We start from the raw sequence: 23,993 nt of genomic DNA, 5'->3' as shown, positions 1-23,993 counted from the left end.
GACTCGAGGGCACTTGGGTTCCGTTTTGCCACTGCTACTGAACTCTAAAGACAATAAATAACAAATCACCGTAATACGAGTAACGCAGAATTACTCAAAAAATATATGTCTAAGAAAATAACTTGTTCCTCTTACCGTTTCACGCTTCACCAATCACGGGGCGAACATCAATCTTCGTGTCATTTTCTGGCAGTGGCCTTTAGAAAAATGACTTCATCGACTTTACATCCTTAGAGAAATTCCGAACTCATTAATCTTTCGAATGAAAGACGACGTAGCTTATTTGTTTTCGCTGAGAAAATTTCACTTTTCCAATTTTTGTTCAGGTTTAAACGGATTTCATTTTAAATGTCTTAATAACAATGATTTATCGGTGCTTTAGAAATCTAATTATATGTAAAAAATAAAACAAACGTGATTTTCGTTTATCAGTCTGCGAATCGAACAGTATTTGGTATTGCACATTGTTTATTGGTACTATTGATTATGTGATTAGCGTTTAGTGATCATTAAATGTAATTAGTGCATACGGGTGTAGTGCAATTAATTGTGTTTAATTGCGTTCACGCTGCAAATGAAGGACCAATATCTACTTAATCGAGCCTAGTACGACTACACGCAAAAAATAAAATGGACTACATTGTATTAAATAGTTAAATAAAATAAAATAGACTTTATTTGCAGAACAAGGAACAGTTGCACATTATCTCTCTATTATCTCCCATTTTTTGTATTCCTTGTCTGCTTGCCCTTCGGCAAAGGCCTCCTCCATTAAATAGTTACTACGACTCCTTTATTTAAATCACTAATCAGTAGGGTTCTTGACAAGTTCGGTAGGACCTCCTATTCTTAACCTTTAATAATGAAAACCCCTAAAAAAATAAAAAATCGTGATTTAGGTGACTTTAAACTTGTCTAGAACCTTGTCTAGAAGTGCGAGTAATTAATAAAATTACCAAATTTTCTTAACAAATACAAACTTAACCCTTAACCAGGTAGTATATCAATAGGTACCACTTAACAAATGATTTTTTTTGACGAGCAGAGTAAATACAACGACCATAAAATGTCATTGCCGTAAAGTTTATAAAATGGGTGATTTCCGAACGTAAAAAAATGGGCGGTGTCAAAACAAATTTCTTTTCACATCACCTATTCGAAAAGGGAAATTTTCTTCCCTGCTAGGAGGGATCAAAGTGGCACTTTTCTGTTCAAGGACATTTTGTTGCCACTGTTGCCAGTGTGAAATATTGACACAAAGACATATGAAATTAGTATGCATATAATCGATTACGTGCATACAATAATTTTTCTAACTTAAATAATATTTTGTTGTAATTGTAAACAATAAATGTAATTAGCGTATTTTAAATTAATTAATAGCATATTTAAATTAAGTAAATTAATTAATTAACGAAATATTTACAAAGAAACGTAAAAAAAACATTAGTTTAATAATTTAATTTTTATTTTGACATTTTGGTCTCCTTAAACGCAGCCATACTTGTCTATGCAATTTAAAAAGTTTTGTACAAATATTTCACAAAGCATAATTATGCGGTTCTGTATTGTGTATAAATTTGTAAATACTTAGTTTAAATCAATAGCTTTATAATAATAAATATGTATAAGTGATATCAGTCTTCATAGTGTTCTTCCGAAGATTTGGTTCAAAGGGGTAAGAGCTAATTTGTTACCAGAAAAATCTACAAGAATAATGTACTTGAGATTCATTGTATCATTTTAGGTGTATGCTGCTGTCTTTGAAAAGATATTAGGTACATAATTATGAGCTGTAGGTACTTTTCATTTGTCAGTACAGTCACGTCTGAAAATATCGATACGGACAAAGTGCCAGAAGTATGTACAGTCAGCAATACTATTCGCTTAGCACCTTTGCGTACAAACTTCTGTGCAGGGGCGGTACCTTTTCTCTGTAGCTGACTGTACCTATACTAAGGTCGTGTATTTTTGGCACTTTGTCTGTATCGATCTTTACTTAAAATAATAATGTTTTGAAATTTAATATGTATGTAATTTCCTCATAGGTGATGTGAAAAGCAGTATGTGTCACATGGTAGCAAAATTATTTTCACCTTGGGCGTTAACACTTGAATCCCTCACTACGCTCAGGATTCTATGTTAGAATCCCTCGCTACGCTCAGGATTCTATTACAGAATCCTTCGCTTCGTTTAGGATTCAATTGTACGCCCTCGCCGTAAATATACCATTTTGCTCCCTTGTGACACAATCTACTATTGACATTTTAGTTCAAATAGAACTTGACAACAAATGGCAGTTTTTGTACGTTTCTCCCGCTATAAAAATTCACTACGCCGAAAAAAGTACTGTAAGTATTTTGTATTGTATTTTTTTTGTAGATTATTAGATAATGTAAATATGCGTAGTAAGTCATAAATTTACCTTGTGTGGTATTCCCTATAAAAAGGGACCTTATTGTCGATTGCGCTTACGCAATTATAAACGATGCTCCAATATAAATACAATGCCGCGCGACGCTGTGCGGCGTAAGCGCCATCGACAATAAGGTCCCTTTTCATAGAAAATGCCCCAAATATTCGCTATAAAAGTTTGTGGTTCGTATGAACCCTCTGCCCGTTTGGGGCACGTTCAAGTGGATTCTAAGTAGATTTATGATACTTTTGTACTATGATATAAACCCTCATAGTACAAAAGTAATATATTTTCCTTTGGTTTTTAAATTAAATATTTATTCAACGGTTAATTTTACGAGCCACGACATCCACGTGAGCCAAGCAAGTGCTGAAAGTTAGTACATTTTGCGACGCGAGTGTTAATGTGACTTACCCTTAAAACTACTCTATACGGCTAACCAGCCAGTGGCCATAATGTACCACGTAGCACCATTGGTAATGGGCAGTAGGCATACAAAACCACCGGGTATTTTTTATTGAATTAATGATAATAAAGTAATTATTTTTCTTTCAACGCTATTATCTACCCGAATCAGTAATCAAAAGTAAAAAATGCGTCAGGCCTGTTAGTTAAGCTGTTGGAAAACTGTTGTCTCCATATATCGACATTGGTCGCAGCTGGTATAACAACTGCAAATAGGTTTATAATCGCAAAAAAGTAATGATTTTGTGATATAACTTTTCGGTTTTCGGACTTTTTCCTTTACTTGTGCTACATAAAATATGTTCTTGCCAAACTCCATGATTTTCGGTCAATGGGAATAAAACTTGCTGTATTCGAGAGGAAAGTTCTGCAAAAATTTTATGGTCCTATTATAAAAGAGCCTAGCGAGAGCTACCGGCAGCGTATCAACTGTAGGTAAGTAGTAGTAGTAGTAGTAGTAGTAAACTCTTTATTGTACAAATATACGTATTAAAATTACATGGTACAAATAATAAGATGTACAAAGGCGAACTTATCCCTTTGAGGGGGGAGTAGTTGTAGTTATACCTGCCTATTGTACCTACCGAGATAAATTCCTTACAGCCATGGTAGCCATCACTAACTAAACATCGGGCTTGGATTGATCTTGCCGTTGAGCCGATTGCAATAGGTACTGTAGGTAACTACACGATTCCGTTTTCAGTGGGACACAGTATCGTTCCGTGCTAGTAGGCTTTACACGACTCATTCCCTTTGAGGGACACTGTAATTCAAGTGTACTTTGAGAGTAGGTATTGTCTGAAAATGAAAATTCTGAACACTTTAAGGCTTATACAGGTACATAGCTCCAAATTGGGCACTCTATTAACATTCATTGAAGTGGACTGCACACCTTATCTTTTTAGCTTTAGAAGATAATTACCTTTTTTCCACACTTGCATTGAAATGTACTATTCCTTTACTTGCAAAGAGCTTAGTATTTATACGCGTACATGGTAATCGGGTCACGTCACGAACGAACTAGTTTGGAAACATCGCGTATTCCTTTCACCAGTCGTTTCAAACAAGTATTTCCATAAGTAAATATTTCTCCTGCTGCGATCACTACGATATAATCCAGCAAGTTTGCACGTGACAATGCTTGGAACAAATCAACAAATCTTTGAAGAGAATATAAGGTAGACCTTATATTCTCTTTAAACATTTATTGATCTTTTCTACTAGATGTTGTCTACTAGAGTAGAGCATACGAAGTGTAAAATAAAGTGTAACAGGCTTAAGCACAAATTTTCAATCAATCAATCAGGTTTGTTTTTGGGATCAAATGTCTATATGGGATCCATTGCAAGCAATACAAGTCAGAAATGATCAAAGCCCGACAGTCGTATTTCACTCGCGAAACGCTCCTAACAAAACGATAAGTGAACGTGACGTCAAGGTCACTGAGAGCCCATCATAATGTATAGAAAATAAGTAAGATTGCGATTTTGTCGGTGAAATATTGCGTTTATTCATATAGTTGCTATATAATTTTTTTTGGGTAAAATGCAAGGAATTGAATGGGTTCTTTACTTTTTGGAAGTTAAAAAAAACTTTAAATTTTGAAACTTAAAGATCCTGGTTTTTTTTTTATTTCCACATATTATTTTAATATCAACATTATTGCGATATTGCTATCTATTTTAATAGATTTTGTTATAAAATTCAACATGAGTCATCATCCCTATTATGATATTGCTTCACACTTGTATCAATACGACTAGTACCTACCTAATCTGACCATCTATTAAAAGCATATTGCTATCCATAATCATCAAAATGACGTTCTTAAATAAATATGAATACAAGAAGCAGTCTTTAAAGACAGATAATATACAGAAACTCGATCAGTGTGCTAATGTTTGAACAGGGCCTCATACGTACGATATATCCCAAACATATATAAATATATTAGTTATGCCTTAGTAGTCACGAAAAACGGATATTGTTTTCCATTACTTTTGTTTGTACCAGCTAAGTATTTAAAGGTTCTGCTACATTGTGATTAACTAAATACTTATATTAACTCTGGACACTTAGAATGAAAGCATTTCAGCTATTTTGTAGAAGGTATTTCGGAAATTTTAGAATGCCTCTGTAACGATGAGATAGTAAATCACGAAATAACGATACACTGTCTTAAATGTAACTGTCACTTTAATAGTCTAAAATTGTACGACGTAAACTGTAGTCAGTAGGCGGGCGGGTAAATATTCGTTAACTATTCCTTTGTCGCGTTTTGCCGCCGTGATGAGCATGTCAAAGCCGCCTTACATTCTGCCAACATGCCGACATGAACTGAAAATATTCAAATGCGAATATTATCTGCTTTATGAAACTCCTTTGTGTCTTGTTTACCGTGTCTTCGCGTAGGTAATCAAAGCGTCGCTTTACAAAATTGAATTGAAGTACGAATATGTTCTTTTTGTGTACTTAGTTCTGCTTATTAATCTGTGGTTCTGCTCTGTTTTCATGATCGTACACTTTATGCCGATATGTTGAAACACTTAGGAACGCACGATTTTGAGAGTCACGTTGCATGACTGCGAGAAAGGTAAATATAGTCAAAAAAATATGAAATATCGTAGGTCCATATAGATAGACAAGGCACAGGTTACTGGCTGCCATATTGAAAAAAAATTAGCAGTTCAATACCAGGGGAAATACTGTACTCCCATTTGTCCCCGTCCCACGTGACCGCCTCCATACATGAGGCGGGGACAGGTCGTGGGAAAGGTTAATATGATGAATGCACATATTCGCATCTGAGCCCGGTGGGGATAAATGTGTATACAATGGAAATATATCCACCTCTAGGAAATACATCTTGATTTCAGAATGTTATGCTAATAATAACTGCACTACATTATATTAACTTCAAATCGCAAAGAATGAAGCTGTGAAACATATTAAGTGATTAACACAACACAACACAACTTGTATGAAATGTTCCCCATCTTCATTGATATAGGTCTTAATTTGCAAGTTACTACATAATTTCTACTTAAGCTCGAACAAAGTCCAACAAGAGTGATAAAAACATTGCCAACCTAGCAAGCACAATATTACACAAGTTTTAGCCTAGCGGTTATTCGGGCTAAGTCTGTAACTGCCACTTAAGTTCATACATTTTCGCTTGCTAACTTTACAAAGATCCTGTCTTTATTTTGTCTTATACAAATATAAACCTAATTTTAAACGTATCAAAACCGGTCTTAGAGTAAAACTATTGTGGAAGTAGGTGAATGGGGAAGTAAACTGTCGTTTTGCGGACGTCTGGCGCAGGATGTCCGGGTGCAACCAGGCACGACTTGTTGCTACTTGCCGGGATTACAACAACAGAGCCTCACACCAACCTGAGCCTGAAACAGGGATAAAGCTACAGCTAAATATAATTATAATTAAGATATGTACAAAGCAGAAAGCAAATTTATCTGTTTTTACTGGCCGGTTGTAAATAAATGCAAACGGGTGAAATTGCTTTTTAGGGTCCTGTCAAAGAATCCAAGTAGGTACCGTAAAATGTTTCTACTTCCCTCCATAATTCGAAATTTTTGTGGTAGGTATAATCAAATGATAGTTATTTGTGATATAGTTTTCACATACTGTTAAAGCACAATCATCCAGTGGGGAACAAACACAGTTAAGCACAATTACCCAGTGCTGCACCGCATCGTCGTTTCATTTGTCTAGACATTACACTTGGGAGTTTTTATAGAAATTAAATACCGTGTATTAAAATTTTCATTTTTAATGCAACTAATATAATACCTACATAAAAATGTTGGGAACCCTCGGAGTGTAAGCTAATTAAGCTAACCTTGCACTCGGTAGAATATTTGTTAAATAAAAAAAAGAAGGGAATAGAAAGTTGGCGGAGCTGCGCTTAACTAAGTAAAACAGTTTTGTTTCCGGATTAAGCAATGAAGCTAAAATGAACAAGCTTGTTTGTAACTCGAGTGTACAAAAATAAATCTCGTAAGCAGTTGAGGTAAGTTATCACTATCACTACACCTTATAAAACAAAGTCCCTCACTCCGTCTGTCTGTATGTATGTTCGCGATAAACTCAAGAACTACTGTACAGATTTTTATGCGGTTTCCACCTATCAATAGAGTAATTCTTGGGGAAGGTTTAGGTGTATTTGTTAAGGTTTTGTGTGAGTTAGTTGAAATACCCGTGCGAAGCTAGGGCGGGTCGCTAGTGTGTAATAAACCTAAATAAGTGTATTTACGTCTACATGCTTTGGAATATGTCGATGAAATTTTAAAAACTTTTAAGAGCAAGTGCGATGAAAAATATATGACATGTCCACTTATAATATTTAGATTTAGTTTAGTTATATTTATTTCAAATAAAAAAACCGGCCAAGTGTGAGTCGGACTCGCGTACGAAGGGTTCCGTACCATTACGCAAGAAACGGCAAAAAAAATCACGTTTGTTGTATGGGAGCCCTACTTAAATATTAATTTTATTCTGTTTTTAGTATTTGTTGTTATAGCTGCAACAGAAATACATCATCTGTGAAAATTTCAACTGTCTAGCTATCACGGTTCATGAGATACATCCTGATGACAGACAGACAGACAGACGGACAGTGGACTCTTGGTAATAGGGTTCCGTTTTGACCCTTTGGGTACGGGACCCTAAAAACTTGAATGTTACGTGTGTGTTTTTTGAGTCGTATTTTTGCCTTTAGGCACGCGGTTTTGTTTATTAATCCGAAGACCTTTCTTTTGCAGATTTCTTATTAAGCATAATATATCTGTACAATCTTACGCAATATTACATTATTATCTGATGATTAAATTGATAAATGTTTTCTAGACTGCGAAGCTATGACATTGAAATAAGTAGAATAACGTCGTGACATTGCTTTAATATAAAGGACTCTCGGTTGTATAAGCCCGTCAGTTCTTTACAATATTTTAGTATTATTGTTGAACAATCCATTTGTGATAAGTTGTCAGTTACCAAGCTTAAAAACTTGCGGATTCATTTAATAATATTAAAAAAATTAAGTTAATGTAGTTAAGGTATACCTACCTATCGTGACTATATATTCACTATTAAGTATTAGACGAGTATATAATGTACCTATAGCTTTTTCCAAGCTTGGTCCATTTAATTATAATATCGTTTAATATCAAGTAAAACAGGTATCAGGTAAAAAAAGAATAATAATAAACCTGGAGACGGATTCAATTTTTTTAATATCATTTGTCCGTGCGTCTCGCTCGTGTCAATAAATACATGTACAGACAAGTACGATGAAATACACACGCAAATACATGGTATCATTTGTGAAGATTCTGCTTCTATGGGTTACTCTAATTATCACTTATACAACAATGGAGGTACTTGCAGGTACTCTGATCTGACTGATCCTTCACGATGTTTCCTCTTTGAATGCTTCGATCTAAGTGCACGAGTCTCACGAGCCAGTCCAACTGGCTCCCGTACCCCACTACCTAGCTACCTACCGTGTTGCCAGGTATTTTCCCAACTACCCCGTACTAATCGGGGTAACGCAATGATGTTGCCACATTATAATTATTATTCGACTGCTATTTGTCATGTAAACATAAATAAATCATGACATATTTTCATATCAAAATGTACGTTCGAAGGCCTCTAAATAGCTTTTACGTTGCCCGACTTTATAAAAAAAACAGGCTATCATTTAAAAATGCATTAAGCCAAGACATATACAGTAATGATTAAACTTTTCCCAAGAAAACTGGCTTATCGCCAGTGAGCACCTCATATTTCTTGAGATAAAATGTTGCCTTTGTCCGCCAAGGGATGCTGTTTCCATAAGTTTGTAGGATTAAAGATTGCCGGGAAGAAAGTTACTTTTACTTATTTAATATCTTGTAAATAGTAGCTAACACCGTATCGCGATATTTTGACATACCTGCCTACGATATTTTAAATTGGAATCGTCAAAAGGAGCTTTAATATGATTAGCAACAAGTTTTTACAAAATAAATATTAATTCGTTGTTTGCGTACCTATAATGCGTTACAAGTAAATATTCTTAAAATTACGTAGGTGAACATGAGATAATGAGACGTGTTACTTAATGTATAATAACAATTATTTTGACGATTATTTGTTTCACCATTGCTATGGTATGTACCTTTAACATATTATAAGTATTTGTACTTCAAATATAAATAACACTCGGTAAAAGGCGAAACGGAATACACAAAACAAAATAAAATCATCGTTCGTTCGTTTCTCGAACTCGTATAACCAAATATCCAATACGATGCATTACACCCATAACATATAACTAACGAGAGAAACCCACATTATTTATACGGAGGAGAGCTAAAGTCTCCCTGTAGAATAATAAAGGAGCCTATTTGGGAACAGCTCGCACACAATAATCCCAATAGGTGCACTAAACTACAGATAAACTGCTAACATTTGTGATTGTACCGACCGTGCTCCAAATTCCCTGAGGAATGACGTGGAAATGTAGACTAGTGGTTACTATGGTTCGATATACATAATTCATTTGTAAGAAAATATATGACACAAAAAATAACTGTAGTAATAGTTTTGTAGCTCTAAATATCAGCAGCTTATAATTAGAAAAAGGAATCGGTCATCAATTTCACTTATGACTTATGATTATGACTGCCTGTGTGTGTATTTTCTCACATATATTATTTTGTGTATTTACAATATAGGTTGTACAATAAAGGATTCGGGATTGAACTGAAATTTTCCAATAACATTTAATTGAACAAGCGAAATACGATATAAAATAAGCGCGAAAACGTTCCGTCAGCAACAAAATAATTTTCATCAACTGTGAAGCCTCGTAACTTATGTATTCCGTTGTCCCAGTTACTTTTGTTTGAAGCCCCATCCGCCGGACACGGCCATAGTTAACAAATGTTTGCAGGCCCGTGTTGTCGCCTACACTACGTATTGTATTTCTGTGTTCATTGTGTGCCACGTCGAGCTTAGGCGAATTTCAGCCATGGTATTTGGTCTGGACATTCAAATATAAATACATACAAAACACTTAACATATAATTTTAGCGTTAATTTATTTACACAAAAAATGAAAAACATATCATTTCAGGCGCAGCCGAGATGACAATCGTCAATCGTTAACACCAAGTATGAAGTTTTCCACATGACTTTTCATTTGCATCTGTTAATCCAAAAATTTGATAACATCGATTTGCGTTATTGATTAAGTAGGTTGATTGTCACTTTGGTTATATCCCAACATGGGATATAACCAAAGCGCAGTATAATCAGTGCATCTTTTGAAAGATCGGTTTTCACACTGCCATAAAGTAAATAGGTTATTAAGAATAACAAATAATTATATCCTATGTAGAAATTTATGATATTAATTTAGAAATGTTTTTTTTTATTCAATTCTACCGTCATATTTAACGTCATTAAAAAAAAAGTGGATCAGCTTAACGCAATGTAGTCGTTTTGAATTTGAAGTATATATTTAAAAATGCTTGTTTTATTAGTTAAAACTAAATACCTATATTATTTATAAACATAGTCAATGGATTGCGCGTGTTAACAATTGTATTGAGTTTTTTTTGTCTGATCTTCATGTTAACTTCTGCAGTCACCTTCTAAATGTAGCCTTTAGAGAGTGAAATAACAGAAATAAAAAACAAAAATCAGGCAATTTCTAAAAAGAGAACAAGGTTAAGTTTATCAATTACAAGAAAAAACATTTCATGGTTTTTGTGAACTTGGTGGCATCATCTTAAGAAAATGATTTTATTGTACGATGTCGTAACTGAAATAGCAATGGCCGCGGAGCAGATGTATTGAGATACAGACGAGGGCAGCACAATACCACGTTGCCTGGATACAAAGATAATCTTCTTGCTTGTCTTCTTCTTGTATGTTTATATCCCAACCTATGTTTTATTCTTATTCACCTTGTTTAAAAAGAGAACAAGGTTAAGTTTATCAATTTCAAGAAAAAACATTTAATGGTTTTTGCGAACTTGGTGGCATCATCTTAAGAAAATGATTTTATTGTACGATGTCGTAACTGAAATAGCAATGGCCGCAGAGCAGATGTATTGAGACACAGACGAGGGCAGCACAATACCACGTTGCCTGGATACAAAGATATCCAATAGCTCTATTCTTACATAAGACGGTAGCTGCGTTTTGTTTGCGTCTTTTCATTACAGAGTATCCTATTCCAAAATATATCGAAGTAAAATCTTATACAAGGAAAGGTCGGAAAGCTTAGCCATAATGTAATTATATTTTAGTAGGTATATTAATTAATTTCGGTATAGTGGGAAAATACCGATGACAGGGTCGAGTGGAGAAAACGAGGGGAGGCCTTTGCCTAGCAGTGGGACACTAAATAGGCTAATAAAAAAAACTTAATAGGGTATGAACTCATTGGAATTATTATATTAGTATATGCGGTTCCAAATCCTGTGTTAAATTATATTTATTTTTGGTCTAAACTATTGTGTTAAAGTTACTTTTACTTTAACACAATAACTTGTGTTTTTGAATGAAGTTTTGGTCCTCTGCTTTTCATTTAAGGTTGTTCTATTTTTATTTTAGTTGGGGACAAAATAATCAAGAAGAATTTGTGTTTTAACCACTACCAGATTCAAACCCCTCTACTGAACAAAAATATTCAAACACGGCTCAGCATAGAGCTGTACTGTAGAGTCAAAGTAAACATTCGTTAGGGATTCACATGTCTCATCGTTGTCAAACGTGACCGGCCTCTGGGATGAAACTACACATAATATACATTACATAAGCTTGGTATGAGTCTTCGTTATGCAGGCTTACATTTTCGGTAACGGTTGGCTTTCAGTATTGTGCGCGCTTAATGACGATATTAGTTATGTAAGAGATGTCTATTTCTAAAGAATGTTTTTTATTTTAATTTATACTTTTGGTACCTTTCAAGAAATGTGATTAGATTAGGTAAACTTGTAAAACCTGACCAAGTAATATATGATTATTGTCAAGAGGGCGCTGTTCATTCTCATGTATAGGGTGACAGTTTAGTATAGTATGAAAAAATTAGTTCCAGGAAAATTCCGCAACATGGCACGTGATCATATATTTATATATACTTTTATTATAATTTATTATTAAGTATATATTTTATTTTATTATTAAGTATATATAAGGTTTATATATACTTAATAAATAAATTATCAATTCCAACAGACACGAGAAAGTGACAACTAACAACGACAGTAGCAACCATATCAGTATCACTTATTTTGTGATAAGTGATTAAGTCTAAAACATTCAGGAGTTCGCGTTTTGATATAGGTGTCGCTCTCGTCGTCACATATCTTTACTTCAATATGGTTTTTTTAGTCGCTTGTCATTGGGCACCACATTAGACCAGGGGGCAAAAATACTTATAGCAGTGATTTTTTTGACAATACCAGCCGATATTGTGTAACGGCTTTTTAATGGAATAGAGCATCAACCTAAATCAACTAGTAAGTTGACAGCCCTTTTGCCTAGTTGGTACTTATAGTTCTACGAATATATGATGTCTAGACCCCGCTATCGGAGGTGCAAAATGGTAGCTGTCAATTTCGAGCCATTCTTAGGGATGGGTAAAAATTATTTTGAAATACTTGCTACATGTCGATAATTATAGCTATATGTCGATATTTTTTCTTTACCATAATCATAGTGTAAGACTTTAATTAAACGTGTTTATTTTATAAAATAGGACTATATAATTACGAAATGAACATGTATTAAACATTTTTAATTTTAATAAATAAAAATCTTCAATCTTTTATCATTACTAACAAATTATCGTTATCTTCGTAGCACAAACCATTCATAAATGAATTAAAAACAAAATATAAATCTCTCTTTTGTTTCCACCGAAGGGGATACCGTATTCTTAATGAATGATCAGGTTTTTTTTAGATTCTCTGCAGTAATCTAGTGCACAATAAATACATACAACAATTAACTTAATATAATATCTTAGCCCTATTTATTTTTAGAAATATATTTAATATCTTGTGACACTAATGACAGCAGTGATATTATTAATTCAAAACTTTTTAATTGCGGAAGGTTATTTTCTTAGGTGACAGTTCCATTCACTTTCGGCTCTATTGTAACGAATGAGGTCTAATAAATTAAACTCATAATAAATAAAATTAATCATGTGTATAAGGCAAAATTAATAAAGTTGCAGACAATTGAGATAAAGTGTCGGAAGCTTTGCAACTCTAAGTTTATCTCAAGAGCACGTGAGACCAAGTGCATGAGAGAGTTGCACTACCCTGCAACTCGAAACATAAGAAAAGTAAAATAGCAACCATAGCGTTCTTGTTGTGTTTATATTTCTTATGTCAATGATTATCATTGATCCAAAAAAAACAATTGTAGTCAAATAAATGGTACTTATACATTAAAAAAAACTTATTGTACAGAAAAATCAAGTTTCGATATCGACATCATAAATATTTTTACCTATCCCTAAGACTAAGAACTTGACAGCTACCATTTTACACCTCCGATAGCGGGGTCTGATGATGTCCCTGGGTTTTTAGATGTTTGTATGTACATATCTATACTTCCTGCGTCCTATCTATAATATCTGCTCATTGTCCATTGTTACCATTATCTTAAAATTTATGATACCTTTTATGGGCCCTGATCAATTTGAATAAGATTATCGCCATATTTTTAAGAACGATGTTGGAAAATAAATAGTAGCAATAAAATTAACTGTAATAAATACCTAAGTTACTACTTGCTCTAAATAGCTAAGTAGAAAAATAATGAAATGCTCCATCATCCAAGATATTTTTCTAGTGAATTGTTGTAAAAGCAAGACTGGCGAGTATAGAATTCCTTTTTGCAATTTTATTTTAAATACCTATTTATCATTTGAATGAGCTCAGATTCATGCTAAGAAATATTAACAATAACGCTTCTCGGACGGCGGATGCAAACTGAGTCGAAAAGATTTTCTGGTCTTCTAAGAAACAATGAAATCTCTAAACAGAATATAAATTATGATGATTAATGCCTAACAAAATTTTTCGTTGTCCTTATAAGTACTTTACTAAAAATCGGTAAAATTTGATTAAATTGTTTTAGAAATGTTTGTTTATTTCCTTTTATATAAAAATGTGACTTAAGCCACTAGTAGAAGGTGCACTAACCTTAATTATTGTCTGAGACTTGATCTTTGATAGAAATGATATAAATAGGATCAATTGTTTTTTTTTTTAGCCAAATTTCTACTGGTTGACTTTTGTGAAACATACAATTACAAATGTGGCAAGTAAATTTAAAGATGAAATGCTTGTGTTTGGAGACATTTAATGCGGGTATACTTTCGAATTAGTTCCAGGTTTGGGTGGTTTAAAAAAGTGGTTTACAGACTATGTGTAGAGATGTGAATATGATGTGTATTGTAGTTTACAGGGCAATCAAGCAAACACAAATTTTACGTCACTTGTATCAACGTTATTCTTATTCAAGAGGTCACTGGTTGTTGGGAAAGAAAATCCACCAGCAGCCGGCGGTAGTTTTTCGGAATAATTCATAAGATGTAGATATCCTCTTACCAAGTGTCTTCCTTGGGACACACGCTTTACACTAGCGAGGCTAAAATTACATCCAACCGTCGTTAGGGTTTGTTCAGCAAAATACTAGTAGGTATCTAAGTAGCTACGTTTCTATATTTAGCTTTTTATGTTGAAAATATTTATGTACAAATAAAATATGCAAGCAGTTATTTATAAATAGTCTGTCCTGAAACAGCAATTTCGATTACTTATCTTTAACATTTTTTTTTCGTTATTTTTTGCAAACACTGTTGTATAATTTTGTAATTTCTATAAAGTAAGCACGTGTACTGTACTGTATCTATTATACAAACTAGTCTAGCTGAATCTAAATCTAGCTGCAACCAGATGAAACAACTTGAGGCACCCGTGTTTCCTAGGTAGTATTTTTAAGAACAGATTTTCATCTAAAACCTTTGTTATAATTTTCCATTAAAACTGTAGATATGTTATTTAAACTTCTCACTAAACATCAACAACCCACTATTTTGCGGTGACAATTAACTAGACAATTTTTACACATTTCTAATGATCTTTCCTGCGGTGGCAGCATGGTTCCATTTTTATCGCCTTTCACTATGCCTGTTACTTTCGCACTTACATACTTGTTAGAACGTGACAGGCATGGTGACAGGTGATAAAAATGCGACCGTGCTACGGCCGCTGGTGGTTTTATGAACTTTTGCCTCCTCAGTAGGTTAAGAGTACTCTTTTATTTTACCAACAGTATCCCCTATTGCAACATATTTACGGTGTTGCACACAAACTGCGATCACCCGCTGTCACGTCTGTTATAGCGAATTCAATATCAAACGTGATTTCCTTTATCAATCATCTAGCTGCCTGTGACGTGACAAATTTGCCTACGCAGAGGGTTGATCGTTCTGATGTATGTGGGATGCTGTCATTGGCGTCACAGATAATATTTGCGTGGTACAGATGTCTCAATTTATCTTCGAATATAATCAGACTTGGGTTCTAATTTGTCTTTCTTGTACCTACATGCTACAGCATTCGATAATAAATACTTTAAAATTTAAATTATTAAACCAATAACGATTTTATTCATGTTTAACTGATAGATGTTGGAGTTTGAAAGTTTAGGTTGAATACTTTTACGCTTTTATTTTGACGTTTATCTTTCCCGTGCTTTGTAGTTCGGAGATTCTGCATGATTTTTTATTACACTTCTTTCTCTTCTTTGTAGCTTTTAACCTCAAATTTTTCTCGTGCCATAAGTAGGAGACCAAAAAAGACACTGTTGAAAATTCCAGTACTTACCTGTAATAATCACGATCATTTTTACCTCGCTAAGCTAAGGTGAGATTACAGACTTTTACATAGTACGTCGTGACACACTTTTCTCACTCCCCGCATACTAATCACCTATTACACACAAGCCCGTCGATTGGAGCTCTGCGGGCAAAAACCTCCCCTTTTACGCGGTGCAGTTTTTCAAGAGGTTATAAAAGTCGCATAAAGTTAGCAAACAAGCAAAAAAAATCTGTCAAGACCGATCTAACAAGTAGGTACCTTATGTGTAGAAGAAGAACATTTACTTAATACTAATATCCGAAAATAATGAGTAACTTAGTCATGCAAATTGGCTACAAAATTATTGACTTTCTTTAATTAGTTCTTCCTTTATCGTTTTATCACCAGCCGAAAAAAATATTCTGGATCACAGGCGACTCCTAAGTTCCCCGAAACCTCTTCAATGGTTACTTAAAAACTTGACCAGATATTCGTTGCACGAACCCTTTCCATGTGCATTTTCAAGCACATGAGGAGAGTCTTTTTAAAAGGGCTTATTTATCTATGGACACCAAACAAAAATAAGCCCTATTGAAAAGACACCTCATATATTATGTCCATGTGCCCACCGAATAATAATATGTAAAATGTGCCTACTCTTAGTAAGTTAACTGGTTAAGTATTTTATCGTTGAAGTGAACGTTGATTCGGGTCTGATGTGCGAGTAAAATAACCTTTAATATGTCGACATAGTTATTTTTTTAGCTACACATATTAAATGTACAACGTCGACTGAATTATCTAATGGTGTTATACGTTAACGCAGTTATGCGAACGCACGTTGACTCTTGGGTCCTAATGTGATTAATGCGTCAACACGACAGCGAGGACCACCCTGTATGATTAGTGGCGATCAAACCAATTGCAAGGAATATTTGTGTTACGGAATATTTGCGCAACTGAACCATCTACTCGTGACAGGGGATTTAAGTTTTACTATAGCAATTTTAGTCCTATCCGACAGTCTAGTCAGGCATTTAGATAGATAACCATTTTACGGAATTTTAATTTAACTAGTAGTTCGCCCCGAACTGAGAACTCGCGGTTCATCAGTCGGCAAAGGATCGAAAACCGCGTGCGATTTATTGCAAGGTCTGTGGAGGGCTTAACTGATTGATATAAGTCAATATAGAGATTAAAATAAACTGTATCTGTGGTAATCCGTTATCTTTCTTGTCAAATAATACCTATATTATGTTTATTTTATTTCGTTTTATCTTGCTGATTATTTAAAAATCGTAAGTTAAAAAACAGTATTATGAATGTGTAAACCGAGCACTTTCATTTAATACCAAACGCGACCATACTTTCTTGCAAATAAATGAGCAAGTCGCCTCACAAATAGCTTTTTGGCCTTCTAGGCTCTTCTAGTTCCATAATCCCTTAATAGCCTGCTCATAATTTAATGACTAAAATATAATCCCCTGAACGTTTACCCAGTTTCATTTAAGTTAGAAAAAAAATACTTAAGTAATTGTCCATCAAACTATCCTCTGATAGTTCAGCTTAAAAACATCGAAATGCCGGGACGTGGCCCTAGCCAGCTGTGTGTTCCAAGTTGAATGTAAGATCTTCACTTCGCTTCGCTCGCTCGTTCGATTAAGTTAGTTTTATTTACTTACTCTCACTAGTAACGGCATTGGATCCTGTTTTTGGGAGACTTAAATTTTTTAACAATTATTTACTTAATAAATCTTAGATTAATCGTATAGTATATATTGTATGAATTAATTTACGCCATAATGTTTCATGCTCTAGTAACAGTAACTTGGTAAGGTATTTCTTAAATATATTAGGGCTTCTTATCTCTATAATCACAATTACACATTTTTCAATGGCATACAATGAGGTACCTACGGGCACGTGTTTGCTAAAGTTAATAGTTAGTAGTTAAGTTTGATAAAGTTTGCTTTAATCTATCCAAATGTTACTTTAACTGACCTTTCCACCCTTTGGTCGTGTTTATTTTCTATATTGCCTTGGAAAATCATAGCAATGAAAGGTTATTGAGAGAATGAGGTTTCTGCGAGTAAGCTACGTTGATGTGCCAATGTCATGCTCTCGCACTTGTGTTGGTAACAAGGGTTAAGATCTGGTTGACTAATGGGTAGAACATCTGTTACCTTGTATCTAATAACTATTATATAATATATTTTCGCTGAATCGGTTGATTTTATTAAACGTTTCAGTAAACGGCATCTAACCTAAGATGTTAAAAATAAATAGGATTAAGTACAATTAGCGCAGTAATTATTCAACTACAGTCCTGATTATAACAGCTGGTACTTTTGTAATTCTAGACCTTATTTTTTTGTTTAGTATTTTTTTTTGGTAAGGGAGATTGTTTTTAATGAAGGGTACCAAAGTATTTTTTGGTGGTCATTATAACTACAATAGTGGCGAAGGTGCTTGACAGCGTGCTCAACATACTAGAAGACAAGTACGTGCGATTACATGAAGCTCAGTTCGGTTTTAGGCCTGGGCTTTCCACGGAAAGTGCAATTGTTGTGTTGAAGCATGCTGTCATGTATTATACTGAGAGGAAGACGTCACTCGGCTGCACTGTGGGTGGGCTATATACGCAACGGTCGCTCAGCTCTCTGCGCGTCCAGTATAATAATGCTTTCAGGGCGCTGCTGGGGTTGTCACGTTTCTGCAGTGCATCGACCATGTTCGCGGAAGCACGCGTAGACAGTTTCAATGCTCTGCTGCGGAAAAAGATGACATCGCTTCTGAACAGAATACGTGACAGCCCAAACAGCCTCCTGAAGGCAATAGCTGTAAGGAATGAGTGCTTAATAATGCAACACTTAATTAAAAATACGTTGTCATTAGTGAGGTACGAATACTAACATAGTTTTTAGGTTTAGTTTGTAGATTACTAACAAAATGGATCTTGTTATCTAAATAAATAAACGTTTTATTATTATTATATTTGTACCCGATTTATTTTGTCGATAAATTTTTGTATTTTTAGAGTTCCGTACCCAAAAGGTAAAAACGGGACTATTACTAAGACTCCGCTGTCCGTCTGTCTGTCTGTCTGTGTCCGTCTGTCACCAGACTGTCGGCGCGATTCGGGAAATGAATTAGAGATTCACTAGATGCGAAATAGTAAAGATATGTGACGTCCCACGGGTAAAGGTACCTTATGGTGGTTGGAGCTTACGATATCATTAACGCCGCTCCAATTAATATTGGATGGCGCCTTACGTCGCATAGCGCCGCAATAATTTGCGACGCTATGTGACGTAAGCGCCAGCCGCCATATGATATCTTTTGCCGTGAAATGTCACATATCTTTACTATTTCATATCTAGTGAATCCCTAATTCATTTCTCGAATCGCGCCGACACATGAACCGTGATAGCTAGCTAGACAGTTGAAATTGTCACAGATGATGTATTTCTGCTGCCGCTATAACAACAAATACATAAAACATAACTAAATAAATATTTCCCATACATACAACAAACGTGATTTTTTTGCAGTTTTTTTGCGTAATGGTACGGAACCCTTCGTGCGCGAGTCTGACTCGCACTTGGCCGGTTTTTTTTAATGGTGAAGCCATGCAATTATTCAGATTTAAGTTATGCTCGCGAGGTCTACAGTTCACAGAGCCACTAGTAATATGTTCTGATTTCTCTTTTCTGTCACCAAAGGTAAGAGCATTGCCTACCTAAACAAAAATGCACAGACTGCTGGTACCGGTAAACATCTCGGTACCGGTTTTGGATGGTATACCTAAGTCACAACCAAAAAATATTACGATTCAATAGGTATCCTAACTTTTACGAACATTTTGGCTTAGATACGTAAAGTGAGACATTAAAACATTTATAAATCGCCGGCAGATCAGCGCTGACTTTTGGGTTAGCATTATGCTGAGGCGGGACCATTTCGTGGTAAACTATTTTTTTATTTTTTTTTGTTTATGTTTCTTTGTTATTTTATACTTTTGTATGTTATAGTTTATCACGAATAAATGCGATGATAAATAATGTTTGTTACGTAAGAAAATCATAAATAATGATCGTAATTACTGAAGCAAATAGTGAACGGATATTGGAAATTAGGTGCTTGAAGGGTAATCTCCTACGTAAGTAAACAAAGAATGATGGCGGAATGTTACGTCCGCTCCTAATCAACTTGATAAATCGGGAGGGTCGTAAGTTTGGTTCTGATTCAAATGTAAGGACGAGGTAAATATTTGTTTAGGGTGGGACCCATATATGTGCCTTATTTTAAGCGCACCGCACCTGTTACGGCGTTTATAAGGCAGATGCCTGGGTATATATATTAACGCTATATATATACGATGTGCTTACGTAAGCGGAATGAAATGTACTGTGTAAAGTGTGATTATATGTGCATGAGACCTTGAGACCTGAGACCCTCATATCCCTCTGTCAGACCTTGAAGAGAACGTAAGAAATTTATTCGTCACCTGTGTTGGTAAAAAGGTCCCAGGGCCAGGTCCCTCTCTCGACCTGGACCTAACACTCTACTGGATTCCCGAAAAAAATCTTGTTGTCACCGTTAGGTATGATGTTTTCGGTAGTTGACTATGCAATCTGACACTGATCTGGCTCTAAAATACAAAAAATCACTAAATAAGTAAGTATTGATACTAAAATAATAATTGAACAGATTGACAAAAATCAGCATAGTAGTTACGCAATGTCATACTTTCCACTGTCAACATAACAACCTTAGTTTAAAGATTTTAACGCCCACAAGCAAGGTCTACAAGCATGCCAGAGTCATGTGACTATCCGACGGAGCTTGGATTTGGGGTATTTATAACACTCGGTAAACGTTTTAGACATGTAACACGAATTTGCCGTGTTCCTACGATAATCTGATTCATAGCCCATTACGAAACATGATTTAGTTAAAGTTTTGGTTGTTGTTTGGGATTCGTCGTGTGAACATTTTTCTTTTATTTAAAAATAATTTACTGAATGCATACATTATATTTACTTACGTGTATTTATTTTAATTAACATTTTAAGTCTATGAAAATATTATAGACCGATCAGCTGTATCGGTCATTTTATATGTTGTAGGCAACGGAAGTGGTCAATTCTCCATATAGACGTACTCGACTGTTTCCTCCGTGGTTTATGAAGCTAGAACAATGATTTATTCAACATAGATTATTATTATTAATATCTGTGTCGGACTGTTTTGATATTTAATTTTTTAAGGCGCTAGAGCACTTCAAATATTTGCAAAAACTGCCTAATTTACTAGGCCGCAAAGAGAAGCATTATATTCAAAGCTGACATTAATTTCATTACCACTTAGATCTCGAAATTTCGTTACATTTGGTTAAGTTTGGGAGGAGGAAACAGTCGAGTACGAAACCTCGTTTCTTAAGATTTTTACGCAGTATTTTTCGCCTAACTTGGCGATGGCGTTGTCCTTATCGCACTAGTTTTAGGAGCCGCTGCCGTTAGCGAGACGGATATATTCATCTAAAATATTTAGATCTCAGCTCCTGTATCCTCTAAACTATATCAGCTAGTGCGTCTAGTTACACACGGAACTCGCGGATATAAGGTGGCGTCTCCGAAATATATTAATCGCTAATTTTACACTAAGGTTTTACTATAGTTTATAAACAACAACAAACAAACTAATTCTATAAATACAAATTACAAGATAAGCTGAACGTCAATTGGCGGTAAATCGGTAAATGAAAACTATTTTCATGCATGTCACGCAACCGTTTTTTTTAATTCCCAGACAGACTAAAGTCGGCCCTAACTGCCATATCGCTCGATATCAATCGATAACATGCGAGATATGTCAAAATTGTTCATTTCGAATAAAATGCAATCTCGACTGATATAACTGATAGCCACAGATTTAAGAAATCAAAAAGAAATCAAATCAAATTGCTTTGTTTTTCAGAGATGTTCGAAGTTTGAATTTAATTATAAAATCGATTTTGTTGCAACAAATACACAGATAAGAAATTTGTTGTAACAAATAAGTGGATTGGTATAAGTGTTATTATTTTTACATAATAATAAACTGATCAAATAATAAAAATGAAAAAATTTGGCCTATTTCAATTTAATTAACAAAGTTTCATAATTATACATATGAATGTATCAAATAGGGTATGGTGGTTTGTTATAGCGGCTGCTGTTTTTTAACCAACCAACGGAGCAGCGGCAGCGCAATGTTCACAGCCCAGTTCATTATAGGTATATCTTTCTCAACCACTTTTGTGATAATGAAATAGAAACCTGGTGCATTTTAAATAAGTGATAGATGCTCCCGTCTGGCTTCTGCGTTACCTATGGCCTTTAGGACATCAGCTGTCAGTCCTCTCCACGCGATACAACCGGCTGACGATATTATTCATTCCCAATAGCATAGAAACTATCATCTGAATAAGTTTCATGTGGGATACGATGGCTGGGAAAAAAATATTTTTGGATGTTCATGTGACCAGCTGACAGTATTTCTACCGCGATAGATACGATTCTTTTTATTCAAAATAGCATCTAATCTATCATCGGACAAAATCTCAATCGGGATGCGATGTAAATTTTTTTTACTTGTTTAAGTGTCTATCATTCCTCAACCGACCAACGGAGCGGCAGCTGACGTCTAGGAGAATCGCTTTACGGGTTATCACCCGGGATGCGATGACCGACAAAATTTGTGCCTGGCTTACGGTCTAGGAGGCTTATTGTACTAAAAAAAATCATCTTAAAAATTAATATTCAATTGAACCAAAATTGGCTTTTGCCTGACGCAATTAAATAAATAAATATTTTGGGGATCTTACACACATCGATTTAGCCCCAAACTAAGCAAAACTTGTACTATGGGTACTAGGCGAGGATATGCGAGGATATGCATACGCATATAGATAAATACATACTACTTATATACATAGAAAACACCCATGGCCCAGGAACAAATATCTGTGTTCATCACACATATAAATGCCCTTACTGGGATTCGAACCCGGGATCATCGGCTTCATAGGCCCTACCCACTAGGCCAGACCGGTCGTCAATTACAGTGAACTTACAAAATGTTTTCGGCAAAGATTCGAGAAAGATTTTATGTACTGCGGTTTGATACTTTACGCCTTTGTACATTGTAAAGACAAACAGAAAGTGTAATCGAAATTTGGATAAGAAATTGGATTTACTCTTTACTTTTGCTTTAGTTTAATGTCTCTGTGCTGAGGCTTTTACATTTTTAAGACTGAGATGCTAAGTAAACTGTCTTAGTGTTTGCAAATTTAACTATCTAGTTTCTGTTAATCAAGAAAGAGTAGTCTATTATACCTAAGCATTTTTACCTAATCCACTTTACTACTTAAATATTATATTAAGACAAGGCTTTCGTGTTATTAATATATTTTCAGTTCACCTTGCAACATAAAGACGTTTTAATTTCTCGTTCAAGGATAAATAGAAGTCTTAGGTGTATGCCCTCAGCAACTATCTTGGATTGTATTAAAATACATTATTAAATTTAAACCACTTAAATGTTTTGACGGTGCATCTGCCACGCGCTGCGGGACATTATGTGAAGAATACTCTGTATTTTATTAAATAAATAAATAATAATAAAAATAACACTCGAAATAACGCTCGCATTGTTTCGATTCAATATGCTTGGGTTCGTTTCGTATTTCATGTTATTCAAACACTATTCGAAGGTTGAAATTATATTAACTGTAGTCATGTCTGTTCTACTGTAAAGTTTATTCAAAGGTTTTGCAATAAAACCTTTATTATTTCGGTTTTTAAATGCTTAGTTTTATAAAAATAGATTTTAAGTAAACTTGCTATTGCAAGTTCTAAATCTCTATCTTAACGTTTACGGTTTCGTTCATCAAACAAGTCGCATGGCATTAAATAACTTAGAAATATAAATGTTTATTGTAGTTTACATACGTAGATAGTACAGAGTTGACATGATATAATTATTTAAGTATCCACAGCTGCACAGGTACCCGTTGCGGGCATACCGACTGTGTATTAATAAATGTACGTTAATTGTCATCAAAATACAATAGGCCTACCAAAAAACCAGTAACATATTAAAGTAATCTATACACATATACATACATATATATATATATATATATATATATATATATATATATATATATATAC

Source organism: Cydia strobilella, chromosome 11, assembly GCF_947568885.1.
Source record: "Cydia strobilella chromosome 11, ilCydStro3.1, whole genome shotgun sequence".
In the NCBI taxonomy this organism is placed as follows: domain Eukaryota; kingdom Metazoa; phylum Arthropoda; class Insecta; order Lepidoptera; family Tortricidae; genus Cydia; species Cydia strobilella.
The sequence above is the reverse complement of the archived record's forward strand: the minus strand, read 5'-3'. Positions refer to the sequence as shown.